The sequence below is a fragment of the Choristoneura fumiferana genome, chromosome 24 (assembly GCF_025370935.1).
Source record: "Choristoneura fumiferana chromosome 24, NRCan_CFum_1, whole genome shotgun sequence".
NCBI lineage: Eukaryota > Metazoa > Arthropoda > Insecta > Lepidoptera > Tortricidae > Choristoneura > Choristoneura fumiferana.
The window spans coordinates 15,067,407-15,080,634 of record NC_133495.1 but is presented as its reverse complement, the minus strand read 5'-3'; the positions used below and the strand labels follow the sequence as shown (position 1 = coordinate 15,080,634).

At 40.3% G+C, this 13,228-nt stretch overlaps 1 pseudogene across 1 annotated transcript in view; it reads right to left on the bottom strand.

The window, feature by feature from the left end:
• Positions 1-48: 48 nt before the first annotated feature.
• Positions 49-13,228, bottom strand: part of LOC141441767 (digestive cysteine proteinase 1-like) — a 28,397-nt pseudogene continuing 15,217 nt past the window's right edge. The window contains exons 6-16 of the transcript XR_012452844.1: positions 12,517-12,652; positions 11,374-11,489; positions 10,561-10,675; positions 7,516-7,718; positions 7,007-7,108; positions 6,637-6,763; positions 6,262-6,367; positions 4,874-4,963; positions 2,348-2,445; position 2,208; positions 49-1,550 (exon numbers count right to left, since the gene is read on the bottom strand). The product of XR_012452844.1 is annotated as a digestive cysteine proteinase 1-like (transcript). The remainder of the gene's footprint in view (positions 1,551-2,207; positions 2,209-2,347; positions 2,446-4,873; positions 4,964-6,261; positions 6,368-6,636; positions 6,764-7,006; positions 7,109-7,515; positions 7,719-10,560; positions 10,676-11,373; positions 11,490-12,516; positions 12,653-13,228) is intronic.

The following is a 13,228-nucleotide window of genomic DNA, read 5'->3' as shown; positions in this document are numbered from 1 at the left end:
TTACCACGATTTTTTTTTAATTTCACGTCCATAGAAATAAAACGGCAATTTTAACCGAAACTTTATTTAAAATCTTACACTACAATCAAACTTAGAGAAGCTTAAAACTAAAACTTGGCAGAAAACCTATAACAAATTGCATTACATTGGTTTTCTACATTAGTGTCTTTCCCAGCAGATCACTTTGAGTTTCTAACTTATTATAAAAGAGAGACAAAACATAATTCTAATAAATATGCTACAGTGCGGCACAGATCATGACATTGGGTGACGTTTGTACAAAGGCGCTTTATATCATCTTTATTATTAGCTTATATGCCCTTGTAGCATGATCGTTTAAAATCGAAAATTTTAATTTACAAAAAGTGGAATTACGCCGATATTCTACCGAAGGTACGAATGTTTTTTTTATTAACATCTTTGTCGCACTATGTTCAGTGAAAAGCACAGCAGATAAGGTAAACGTCCGAGTGCTCGACGCGCTAATGCCCAATAGACGACACCCTGCTGTCATCGATACTACTAATGACCAGAGCCCGGAATTTTCGCGCCATTTTTCATCTGTCATAGTGACTTCTCACTTATCGACTTCAATATTCAATATCGATATATCGACACAGAATATGTTCAAAAAGATTAAAAGTAGAGGTCAACAATAGACGTTTTATCGTTGAAGAGCGAGCTCTCCAATTAACTTTTGAGCAGTCGAAAATGTGAAATAGACTTAAATATGGATTATGCAATGAAAACAATGAGCTAACAATTTCTAATTTAATAATTCAATTTCATGTTCAAAGTCTGTTGTAGTGCTAATAAGTATCTTTATAAAAGACATTAAGATTGTTATTTCAATTTTTTATAATATCTTTATTTATTCCTCTTAATGGCGGCCATAAGGCTTGGGCCAATGTCAGTTAAATTAAGATAAATATATTCTTCTTATTCACGTTGTACGGTGATTGTAGTTTTTGCAACTTGATAGCAAAATTCCAGAAACCACGCGGAGACCACTTGCGCATTAAAAAATGTCAGACACGAGAGCAATATAGAATTTTGTGATCACTGTTCACTGTTAAGGTTAATCGCCGCATAAAACACTATCAAAATTATACTTCAACTAGCCAAAGAAGCAGAAATACCAAAATTAGATATCGTCTACATCCGCCATGTTCGAATGCTACAAATCGAATCCCTTTTATAATATCATTATCGATATCATTTAGGTTTGAATCGATAAGTGAGAAGTCACTATGACTAAAATTCCCGACTCTGCTAATGACAAGATTAAAGATGCCAACTAGGACAGTGACGAGCTCTCGTACGTTTACCTATGTTTTTTTTTTAAATCAACATATTATCCCAGAGTTAAATAAGAACGTAAGTGGGAGCAGTCTCGACGCCGCAGTTGTTGTCACGCGAGGACATGAGCACGTAGCCGTCATTACCCACATGTTGGACCAGGAGTTCTTGACGAGCCAGTACGGGTGTCCGTTGAGGGTCCCGTAGCCCACGGCTAGCACGGCGTGGTCCAATTCGTCCACCTTGTTTTGCTGGAAATAAAATATTGCTGTTACGGGAGACTTGAGAGACTTGAGAGACTTTCTGAATGGGTTCTGACTTACTTACATTTTTTACTGTTAAGTCGGATGACCAAAATGAGGTTTTTGTTTTTAATACTTTATATTTCGAAGCAGATTGCATTGGAACAGAGACAAGCATCTTCTAAGCTATCATACGATACAGATCTATTCACTCACGAAGGCGCGCACCTCCATATTTTATAATTTTAGTTTTAAACGTATCCGTACGACAAGTCTATGTGTGCGTAGCTCGAACGTGTCCTCAGTCGCAAGCGTACCGTCAGTCACGCACACTGAGATAAACACAACGTGTAAGTACGAGGTTTACTCGTGCACATTGATAATTATTAATTAGCTGTGGAGGGGCGCGCCTTCGTGAGTGAACTGATCGGTACTAGTGAGCGACATAGTATCACTACTTGTATCATTGTGTCATATTATGGAACTATTCTAAAAACTACTGTTTTGTTATTTTATTAGTGACGCATATACTTTATGCAATTAGTAAAAGCTGTTATTTTATAATTATTTAGTTACAGTACAGACACTTCTATTTTATTTATTTGTAACGATAATAAGATAACAAACAAAAAACAACTCAAAACAACAACACACACACACACACACACTCGCGCGAGCAACGAAAAATGTTATTTCCTTATAAGTGGAAATTGCTTTGGCTTATGTATCAGCTAAGTTATATTTATATTCAACTGTGTTATCTAAGCTGTTTATTTCCCAATAAAAAAAAAAAGTAATATCATTACCATTTAGGTTCATAGTAGACCCCGTGGGAATAGAAACTGAACGTCTTCTGCGACGCGTCGATGGCCACAGATATAGGTCCGTGCTTGAATAGCGCCAGCTAAAAGCAAACATTAAAATATTTACAAAAATACGTCCCAATGCTGGGCACACGCCTACTCTCCGGATGAGAGATCCTGGGCCGTAGTTCTTAGCCCAGTGCAATGAGGGTTTTCACAGAGGCGTAATATCGCTAGATGGCGTCATGGCCTACCAATCCCTACAAGCTATGTTTAATACAAAAAAACAGCAATAGATGGCACTACTATTAACATTTGTAAATTATAAAATGTGAATAAGGCGAATTACGTAGAAATATTAAGATTAAAATAAAGACTGGCATATTTTATAAACACAACTTCACATCAACCTTAATCAACTCCTTAATTTGAAGATAAGAAACACCATAAAAATAATAAATTGAGAATACGAAAGTATAGGCTACATGTGGCTACATTTCAGCTATGAGGCTTTCGTAGTGTTTTGCAATTGTGACGCTAGATGGCGAATAACCGGAATGCGCTTGCTGGGCTTGCCCCGCGTTGCTCATATCGTCGAAACTATTTTGAGAGAAACATGCCATTCTCTTCTACTGACGTAAATAAGACAAAGACATCATGCGTATCTATAGTCGTCTAGGCTCAGTTGGTGAGCTTGTTGGTTGTTGTCAGTGTACCGTATCCTTAGTGTCTCACTAGATGGCAATACGTATCGTGTTATTTGTGTTCTCATGGTGTCAATCTATTGGTAAATCAAAGGAAAGAAAAATAGCCAGTTGAATAGCCAGTATTAGGGTGATGCCATTTGCTTGTACTAGGTGGTGTCTCTGTTATATATGTACTCTGTGATGGCGTTAATATCGTGAGGTCCGTTTGACGTTTGCTTCCGATTGGCACATTTAGTTTTTAAACCAATCACGAGCAAACGTCAAACGGACCTCACGATACAACGCCATCTAGCGATATTTCACCTCTGTGAAAACCCTCATTAGCAACTTCACACACACCATTAAAGTACTTCGCAAGTCGTGCAGGTTTCCTCACTTAACTTTTTATAAGTAGTTTTGTTTGTTGGTACAGTCAAGGGCAAAGATATCGACACGGCCAAAGTTGCAAAAATTTGTATACACGGCCTTAATGTTAAGAGCATAAAGACGTGTATACATATTTTTGTAACTTTGGCCGTGTCGATATCTTTGCCCTGGACTGTACCATATGGGTATTTCTATCTACCGTTGTGCCCCTGACTTTTATCTCTCCGATTTCAAACAAATTTGGGAGGTAGACTCGGTCCATGATCCCGAGCTGTAAAAACAGGGTCTCCAGATGTCTCCAAATAATTGTATGGATGTGTCAATTTTGTTACGAAAATTATTACGAAAAATTCGCACATCCCTACAATATTTTGGAGACACATCTGGAGACCCTGTTTTTACAGCTCGGGATCATGGACTGAGTCTACCTTCCAAATTTTGTTGTAATCGGAGAGATAAACTCAGGGTACAACGTAGACAGAAAATGTCGTATATGACCCGACCTAGAAAATTCCTTTTTAAGGGAATTTCGTTTGGTCTCGTTTAACAGAAGAAAGTAAGACCCGGAAAGAAAGCTGTATGAAGTCGGATTTTACAAGCTTTTATTTAACTTGGCCTATTTGTTTCTGGAAAATATTTTGCAAGTTCATTTTGACTTTTCCCATGGTCGGATTGACTTGAAAATTTGGTACACATAATATATGTTGTATGACAATACAAGTACAGTCAGCTAAAAAAAGCCTGTATTAAAAATTAAATCTTCTTCTTCGTCGTTTTTGTCATTTCTGAAATTCCTGCCCGTCCTGATAAACCTTTACGGAGACGTTGACAAACTGCTTCCACACCACTCTGTCCTCGGCCTGTTTCAGAGCAGGCAAAGTGAGCCCCGTGATCGCCTTAATTTGATCCAACCATCGGGTTGGCAACCGCCCTTTTGGCCTTTTCCCCTCTATCTTGCCTAGCATAATCAGTTTTTAAAGGTTGTCTGACTCCCTTAATTTTTTAACACAAACTAATTCAGGATATCCACTACAAATCCTAAAAAAAATCCCTGACTTTTCCCTGACCACATTTCGAAGTTTCCCTGACCAATCATGTACAATAGCCTGCATAAGTGGATGGACCAATAAGTCCATCGACTTTTGCTGGCCATAGTACATTTCAAAGCAGGTTATAAGAGCCATGATTTTTTTTACTGCCCCGTGATACTAAGCTAGACCCGATGATGGGAATTCACTACACACCGAACGTGCTCACTTTTTTGTTGACTGTTTTTTATGGTGTACTCGTACATCGCCCAGAACTGGAACGACTGGTGTCAAAATATCGAGCTAAGTTTTGAGAAATCACGAGTTTTTACCCTGAATTTTTGGATTTCTAGCAAATTTCCCAGATTTTCCCTGACTTTCCAGAAAGTGGACACCCTGTTATTTTATTCAAGTGATTGTATACTGACCCTGAGAGCGTTTTCGTTGTTAGTGGTGACATTGACCCAGCCTTTGATGGAGGTCACCAATGTCACGTTGTCGATGTGGCAGTAGCCGTCCTGCGGAACAAAATGAATGCCCAATTAACGGACTAGTTTTTTTTTTCAGTAGTTTGGCGTGATTGAACAAGCCAAGGGATGCTGGTTTGAAAAAAAAACGAGGAAAGACTTAGATTTCGTTTGAGTAAATTTTGTAAAAAAAAAATTGGAAAGTAAATACACAACACAATAAGTTTAAGAGCTAAAACAATGTAACAAAGTAAAAATTCTTTTTCACTTCTCACATTCGTAAAGTTGGTATTAATGCTGGATCTAGGCGAGATAAAATGACTTTTTATGCTCTAGCGCATAAAGTAAAATCTTCGTCTGAGACCAAGGTAATCAGGTGTCAATAGCGACAAGCAAAAAAGTTTCTATATATTTTTTAATAATTTATATTTTATGTAAAACTAAAAAAAAACTATCAAATCTATCAAGAAATAAATCAATAATACTACAAATCTGAACAATTGTTTCCATTGTTGCTATTTAATTTCTTCTCAATCGAATTGAAAAGCAGTGTATAAAACACTTATAAACCACGAGCATTAAACCCATTTTCCCCTCGACGTGTCTATCCACGCTATATGAACGTCTTGGGTAAAATGGCTCGTTTTATGCTCTTGTTGTACAATCTACTATTTTTTCTCTATTGTTTTGACACCACGTCAGTTTGACTTTATTTCCGAAACAATTTTGTATAATGGACTTCAGGAGCCTATTCTATTAATTATACTGATTGAATGATAATTTGAATTTTACAGCGCATTGGTTTTTATAACTGTAATGCTGTATTTTTTTATTGACAAATAAATAAATAAAAATTATAGATAAATTTTATCTACACCCATATAGTAAATCCTCAATTATGCGTTCAAAAACCATAGGTAATGACCAGCATTACGACATTGGATTCTATTATGAACACGGCTGTATCGTATTGGTCATTACGATACAGAAATCTGTATCGTAATGAGATTTCATACATCATTACAGCACGGAGGGGGGGGGGGCCGCGACCACGTGCAGCAGCAGGTCTCGCGGGCGCAGCTCGTGGGGCAGACATACCTACCTAGTTAGAATTAATGCAGGTCATACTCAATGGTTCGCAGAACACATGATAGAGGATTTAATATATGGATATAGATAAAATATTGTATGCAACTGTACGTAATTAGGCCTTAAAACACTCGTGTGACCCTATTATGAAACTCGGCTACGCCTCGTTTCATAAACCCACACTCGTATTTTAAGGACCCCTATTACGATACAGTTGCATAAAGTACTATAAATTAGCAAACTAGTCTAATTATACGGACCTGTCCCAAATAGCCCCCGTAGTCCTCCTCAGTAGGCAGGCCGTGCTTCATGATCCACTGGTACGCGCGATAGTCCTCGCCGCCGTCGCAGCCGTTGTTGCCGAAACTGGTAACACCATGCAGAATTAACACACTGTCACTTCAGGCCCACTACGAAGTGCAAAATTCGAATTCCGTATCTTGCTGTCCCGCTGACGCTTATGTTATTTGATACAAGAGTGAAAGGGACGGTTTTCGAATTTTGTACTGATCCCCAGGGCCTACGCTAGCTGCCTATTTAATCTCCTGTAAATTTTCAATGGTTTATATATAAATAAATAAATATAAAAATGTAAATCTGTACTAAAGAGGAAAAATTGTCAGTGTCAGTCTCACCCCCAGGAGCAGTCCACGAGCGCCTGCTGGCTGAGCCGCACCAGATGCTGCCCGTTGTGCAGGAACAGCGCGCCCTCCACCGCGCCCACCGTGCCGAACGACCAGCACGAACCGCACACAGACTGGTCTGCGAACACGACACACCTTCAGCAATGAGACCACCTTATTTATTACCTGTTTGTCTGTCTAAAAGTTATATTAATACTAACTCTTAATTAATAGCCAGCATTAATAGCAAGCCATTAACTTTATGGGAACATTCAACAGTTCCAACAAAGTTCAATAGGAATCGATTTAACACTTGCTACGGAACAAAAAGAACAGTGAAAAAATTAGTTTGCATTAGAAATATTTTAACCAAAATGATTACCTTTGACGGGAGTGACGGCCCCGAAGAGTCTCCAGTCGTATTCAGGCGGCAGCTTGGTGCTCATTTCTTCTAACTCGGCTTCTCCGTATGGGAATGGCAATCCTGCAACAAATATCATTTCTTAAATATTTATCGATATATTACTGACACGTACCGCGTATAGATGTCGCGCCATCTAGTTGTCACATAGCATGTGTGATGCAGAATGTTGCCCATTTCCCTATCCCTGCCGCTCTCCCTGTCCCTGTCCCTACCCCTTCCCTTCCCCCTCTCCTTCCGCCTCTCCCTCCCCCTGTACATGTCCCTCTCTTTGTCCCTGTCACTGTCTCTCTCCCTCACCCTGTCCCTGTCCCTGTCCCTGTCACTGTCTCTCTCCCTCACCCTGTCCCTGTCCCTGTCTCTCTCCCTCACCCTGTCCCTGCCCCTGTCACTGTCTCTCTCCTATCCCTGCCGCTCTCCCTGTCCCCGGCCCGTCCCCGTCAACCCCTCCCCCCCTGTCCCCAACTGACCGCGGTTGGGCCCCGAGTACCGGCGGCCCCTGAGCGCGGCGATCTCGTCCTCAGTGCGGTCGGCCAAGTGGTTGACGGCGGTGGTGAAGCCGCGGCGCGCGCGGTTCGTCGAGTGCACGAAGCGGAGGTTCTGACGGAACACGTTCAGACGCTTCTCGTGTTCCACTTCGGAGGCGTACTGCTTGCCGTGCTTGTTCTTGAATCTGGACAAACGTATACAATACAAGGTGTTTGAAAATTATTTACTTACAGTAAATTGTAAATCTGTTTAAAAAAAATACCTCGTTGAGTTTCTTGCCGGATTCTTCTCAACAGAGGTTTTTCCGAACCGGTGGTAGATTTTTTTTTGACATTCATAAGTGCTTGTTTTGGCCTAAATTGAATACAGATATTTTTGACTTTGACTTTGAAAGCTCTGAAACAGCTGAGCAGAGCGAGGATTGGTAAACGAAGCGTTTCTATTGGTTCATGAAAAACAGATTTCTCGCAAACTCGCAACACATCCTCGCACATCTTTGGTGGAACGCAGTCTTACGAACGAGAGTCTATTAGAAGTCCTAAGCAGGGATGTTACGGATGCAGAATTTTTGACATCCGCGAATGTGGATGCGGATGTAAGATTTGTTACATAAAAACCATGAAGTATTGCTTTTAAGTTATTTTTATAAATTAAAACATAACCCTCCTTCGGTCAGTCGGGTAAAAATCACACTGCGTCGGCGGCACCTTTGTTTTTAATCACGCGTAGCAAAACACCCGCAAAAAATGCACATTTGCGATTTCTTTTATATAATTTCACCTTCCACGATGCAGATCCGCATTAGCTCCGAATTGATTTTATGCGGATGCGGATGTTGATGTGGTTGTTAAATTTAAAGCGGATGCTCCGCTGTTGCGGATGCGGATGCGAATATCCGCAACACCCTGGTCCTAAGTTATGTCCTATTGAGTAATGAGTCGATGTTCGTAATTCCAGTACCGTCCTTAAGGCACTTGTCCCACCACCGACGATGAGCGAGAAGCGAGTAGAACGAGTAACTAGAAACGAGTGGGCGAGCAGCGAGAAGCGAGTGTAGTTTTGTCGCTGGCTGTAAGCGAGTGTTCGCGTGCGACGGGCGATTACTCGCTCCACTCGACTCGCTCGTGCGGGGCGGCCGCCAAGCTGACATCGCTGAGCGAGAATCTATAGCTCAGCGAGTTTTATAGCTCTTGTCGCTGCGACAAAAGATGAAAGAGCGAGTTCTCGCCGACAGTGTGAACAGCCAGCGATCAACTATTAATATATGTGTCTCTTTTACTCACACAGGATCTTATATCTTTTGTTCGTTTCTTGAGCGAGAAAATAGTCGATAGCCAATCGCTTCCTCGCTGGCGGTGAGACAAGTGCCTTAGACATACAATGTTTTTCATCACATTTGTGAGTAAAATAAACTCAGCAGCACAAAATTTGTCCCACTCTACATACAAAATTACCCATTCTTGCATAAATTTGAAGGTCAGCTTTTTTGCCGCTCAGTATATATGTGCAAGGTGGTCAAAGATATCGGCACATGCACTCCATTATTGGTATTAGAGTTCACGTTTCGATATTTTTGATCACCTTGGCCGCTCCGAAATATTGATGGCGACTGTACCCGCGACAACTCATTACGTCCTTAGGCGTTATACGCAATAACCTAACCATGGAAATTTAATTTTGAATACAAGCTTATTTTGCTGACTATAGTTGTTGTTGACTGTATGTTCGATACAGCGCCATCTATAGTTCATCTGCTGAACTAGATAGCTTGCTAATTAATAAAAATTATCGATGCCCGTTGACATTCATGAACCTCATTAGTTACAAAATAAAACACAAAATGTGGTGGCGCTAGTATCGCGCATCAATATAAATAAGGTTTTTAAGTTTGTTTGTCACTGTTCCATTGTCCAAGAAACCAACCGATCTCTCATATCGGGCACCCAATTTTACACTGTACTTGCATTATCACCCAAACTACATTTGCATACCAAATTTCAAGTCGATGCTATTAATCGTTGAAGAATTCCGTCCTGCGGAGACGATCCTGGCTGGACTACCAGGATGTCACTACTAGATTATTGTGTTGTCACTCGATTTACATAAGTATTCCAAATTTCAAGTCAATCTGACTACTGGAAGTTGGTCAAATTTAACTTGCAAGATTTGATTACAAACAGACAGACAGACAGACAGACAGACAACGGGACAGGTGAAACTAAATAAAAGCTTGTAAAAAAACCCTCGAGTTTTCTTTAGGGGGTTGCAACCGAGTTAGCCTGCATGTTACGACACTGCTTACGAACAAGTGTGTTAAAATAGTAGTTTGATAACCAAGGGTGGAAAGTGACCCATTGCACCCGAGATATTTCTGGCGCTCGAACGAAGTGAGAGCGCCAATGGTTCAAGGGGAAATGGGTAATTTCACCCGAGTTAGACATTCTACTTTTCAATTCGACTGTGAGGAAAGTAAAATACTACAAAAAAAAGAGAATAATAATAAATTGAATTTACTTATATCCAACCTCCAACGGCCATTCGACTGGCCATTTGCCACAGCCGACTATAAAAAAAAATCGAGTTGGTCACGACCCCTTGGTCGGCTTATATACAAAACTGTAGGTTGAACACCGAACGACCATTATTACTTATTTATATATTCCATCTCTTTCTTTCACATTTCACGAATGACTTCCAACTCTGTCTAAACCAAAGCGAAGAAAGAGATGGAATATGTTCGTGACGTAATAAAGATCACATTTCTTGTTTCAAACAAACGGATGTTCGGCGTCCAACCTCCGGTGTTGTATATAAGCTCCTTGGCCACAAAGTGCATCCTGATGGCCATGCCGAAACGTGAAAAAAAAGTGTCATTGACGTAACTCAACTATCTTCGACTCCGGGGCTAATCGAAAAATTAAAAAAAAAATACTTTCCACCCTAGAGATAAAAACGTAATTTTCCACCCGACTATCTACCCATGAAAATTAAACTTTCCGAACAGGAGAGATGAAAATGCAGTTTACCTGTCAAACTCGTCGTGCACATGCGCGTCGTGCACGGGGTGCATGAACTCCTTCATAGGGTTGAAGGTAGCGAAGTGCCGCGCGCCCGGCCCCGGGAAACTCGTGCACTGCATGCCTGACACAACACTTTACTATAATCATCATCACCATCTCGACCGTACAAGATATAAGTAGCGCCACGACTGTTGAAGTGTTACATTTGTAGCTAATAAATAAAGCACCCTATTTTTTATTTTTTAATATAAAAATATCACGGGACAATTCACACCAATTGACCTAGTCCCAAAGTAAGCTTAGCAAAGCTTGTGTTATTGGTACTAAGCAACGGATAAATATAATTATATAGATAGATACATACTTAAATACATATTAAACACCCAAGACCCGAGAACAAACATTCGTTTTTTTTTTCATACAAATATCTGCCCCGACACGGGAATTGAACCCGGGACCTCAAGCCTCGTAGTCAGGTTCTCTAACCACTAGGCCATCAGGTCGTCAAAAATGTGATTAATACAAACGTGGCACTTATGAATACAATATTCATAGACGGTCGGCAGCATTCGGAAGTAGCCATGTGCTCCAAATTTTCCCGATGGAAACTGATTATCATAGCTCGGACAGGTCATCGCAAAACAATCGCAACACGGTATTAGAACAAGATTAACAGAGTATTATGTAAAGTATTATTTCAGTATATTTTCCATAATAATTTACGACTCCATTGAATCTTGCTTCATTTCCATATATCTGTTTTAGCGATGACCTGTCCGAGCTATGCTGATTATTCACTACAAATTTGTAGTGTCTTACCGGCGTCGACTTTGAACACGTCGGGGTCAATATCTTCGATGTCGTAGTCGTTGTAGTCGATATAATAGTGGTCATAGTGCGAGCCCAGCAGGGAGTTGAAGCCTTTCATTTCGTACCTGGACAACGGAAAGATAAGATGAGATCTTTTAGCCATTGTCTGTTCCACTGCTGGCCAAAGGCCCTTGGATTCCCAACTTCCCCTGTCCGCAGCTAAGTCTTGCCAGTCGCTTCTGAATGCGTCCAGTGCCCTATTTCACGAAGCTACAAATTACAATTTACAAGCGGTAGTCTTTGTTTAACACTATGCATTAAAAAGAGGCTGCCGCTTGTAAATTGTATGTTCTGGCTTCGTGAAATGGGCCAAAGGTCGTCCCGATAAGATGAGATAAGATAATTTATCAAATAATATGCAGTACCAGATAATAAGAGATGCAATGTTACACAAAAAATCTATGTAACACGTGTTGCACTAGAAGTTACTAAAAACAGGCAAGCTAGCATAAAAAAAAACAATTAAAAAACCCTGCGACCGTAGAGTCGAAAACTCATGTTTTCTCAGAGATAAGATCAAGCTAGATCGATTGTTCATCTCCGAAAACCCCTACATACCAAACTTCATCGAAAACCTTCGAGTCATTTTCGAGACCCTCGAAATAAATAATCACTTCGTCTAAATACCCGCTGGTCTAAACTCAAGCGATCTAAGAAGGGTTTCTGGTATCGCGATCGCAATCAAATGACAGGTTTCGCACAAAAACTGTCATTTGATTGTGATCGCGAGCGTTAGAAACGTAAGGCAATACAGCCTCTGGTCTGAATAGCAATAGGTCTAAAAAGCAACCGGTCCTAACCTTTTTTTGTTGAAAACTTGAAAATATATAGATTAGATTAAAGTTGCGAAGCGCCTCAGGCACGCGGAATAGGAGCTCCGCAAAGTGTAGCTCCGTCGACTTTGAGTAAAAGAATTTCAGACCAATTGCTTCTTAGACTACTTGCTACTTTGCTACTTTAGTCCAATTGCTAATTTGCTACTTCTTATTTTTTGCTTTAGCAGAAAACCTTGATTTTATAATGCTCTATCTTGAATGTTCATACAAACGCTGTCATAATCATAACTACATTCAACGACTAGTGCTATCTCACCTGACTGGTATGGGCAGGGCTTCGCCTCTCAAGTCCTTCTTGTATTTAACCCACATGGTATACTTGTTTATTTTATCGCCTATCGTGCTCACCATCTGCCATTTTGATGTCTCAGAGTCCCGCATGTTCTCCGTGCCTGCAATAAAGTAATCATCAACATATCCGCCGCAGTACGTCCACTGTTGGACGTAGACCTGCCCCATAAACCTCCTCAAAAAAATTGAAATAAAAATAGTAGAGGGGGGACACCATTTTTGCTACTTTGGGAGCGATTATTTCTGGAAATCTTCACTTAATCAAAAAAGTTTTTGAGAAACCTTAATATCTTTTCAAAAGAGCTGTCGAACTATGTGCCACACGTTGATGAGAGTTAAAAAAAATTTTTTTTTCAATTTCTGTTACATGTACATGGAGTGCCCCCTACAAATATTTATTTTTGTAATTTAACTACAAAACTAAATAGCGGCTTGGACAAGACATCTGTACTCCAAATTGCATTGATATACATCTTGTAGTTTTCGAGTAAAATGCCTGTGACATACGGACGGACGGACAGACAGACAGACAGACGGACTTGACGAAACTATAAGGGTTCCGTTTTTGCCATTGTGGCTCCGGAACCCTAAAAAACGATCTCAATGAGGGTTTGTGTGACAAGCTACTTGGCACAAGTACATATCGTGAGGTCCGTTTGGCTAACTACTTCGATGAT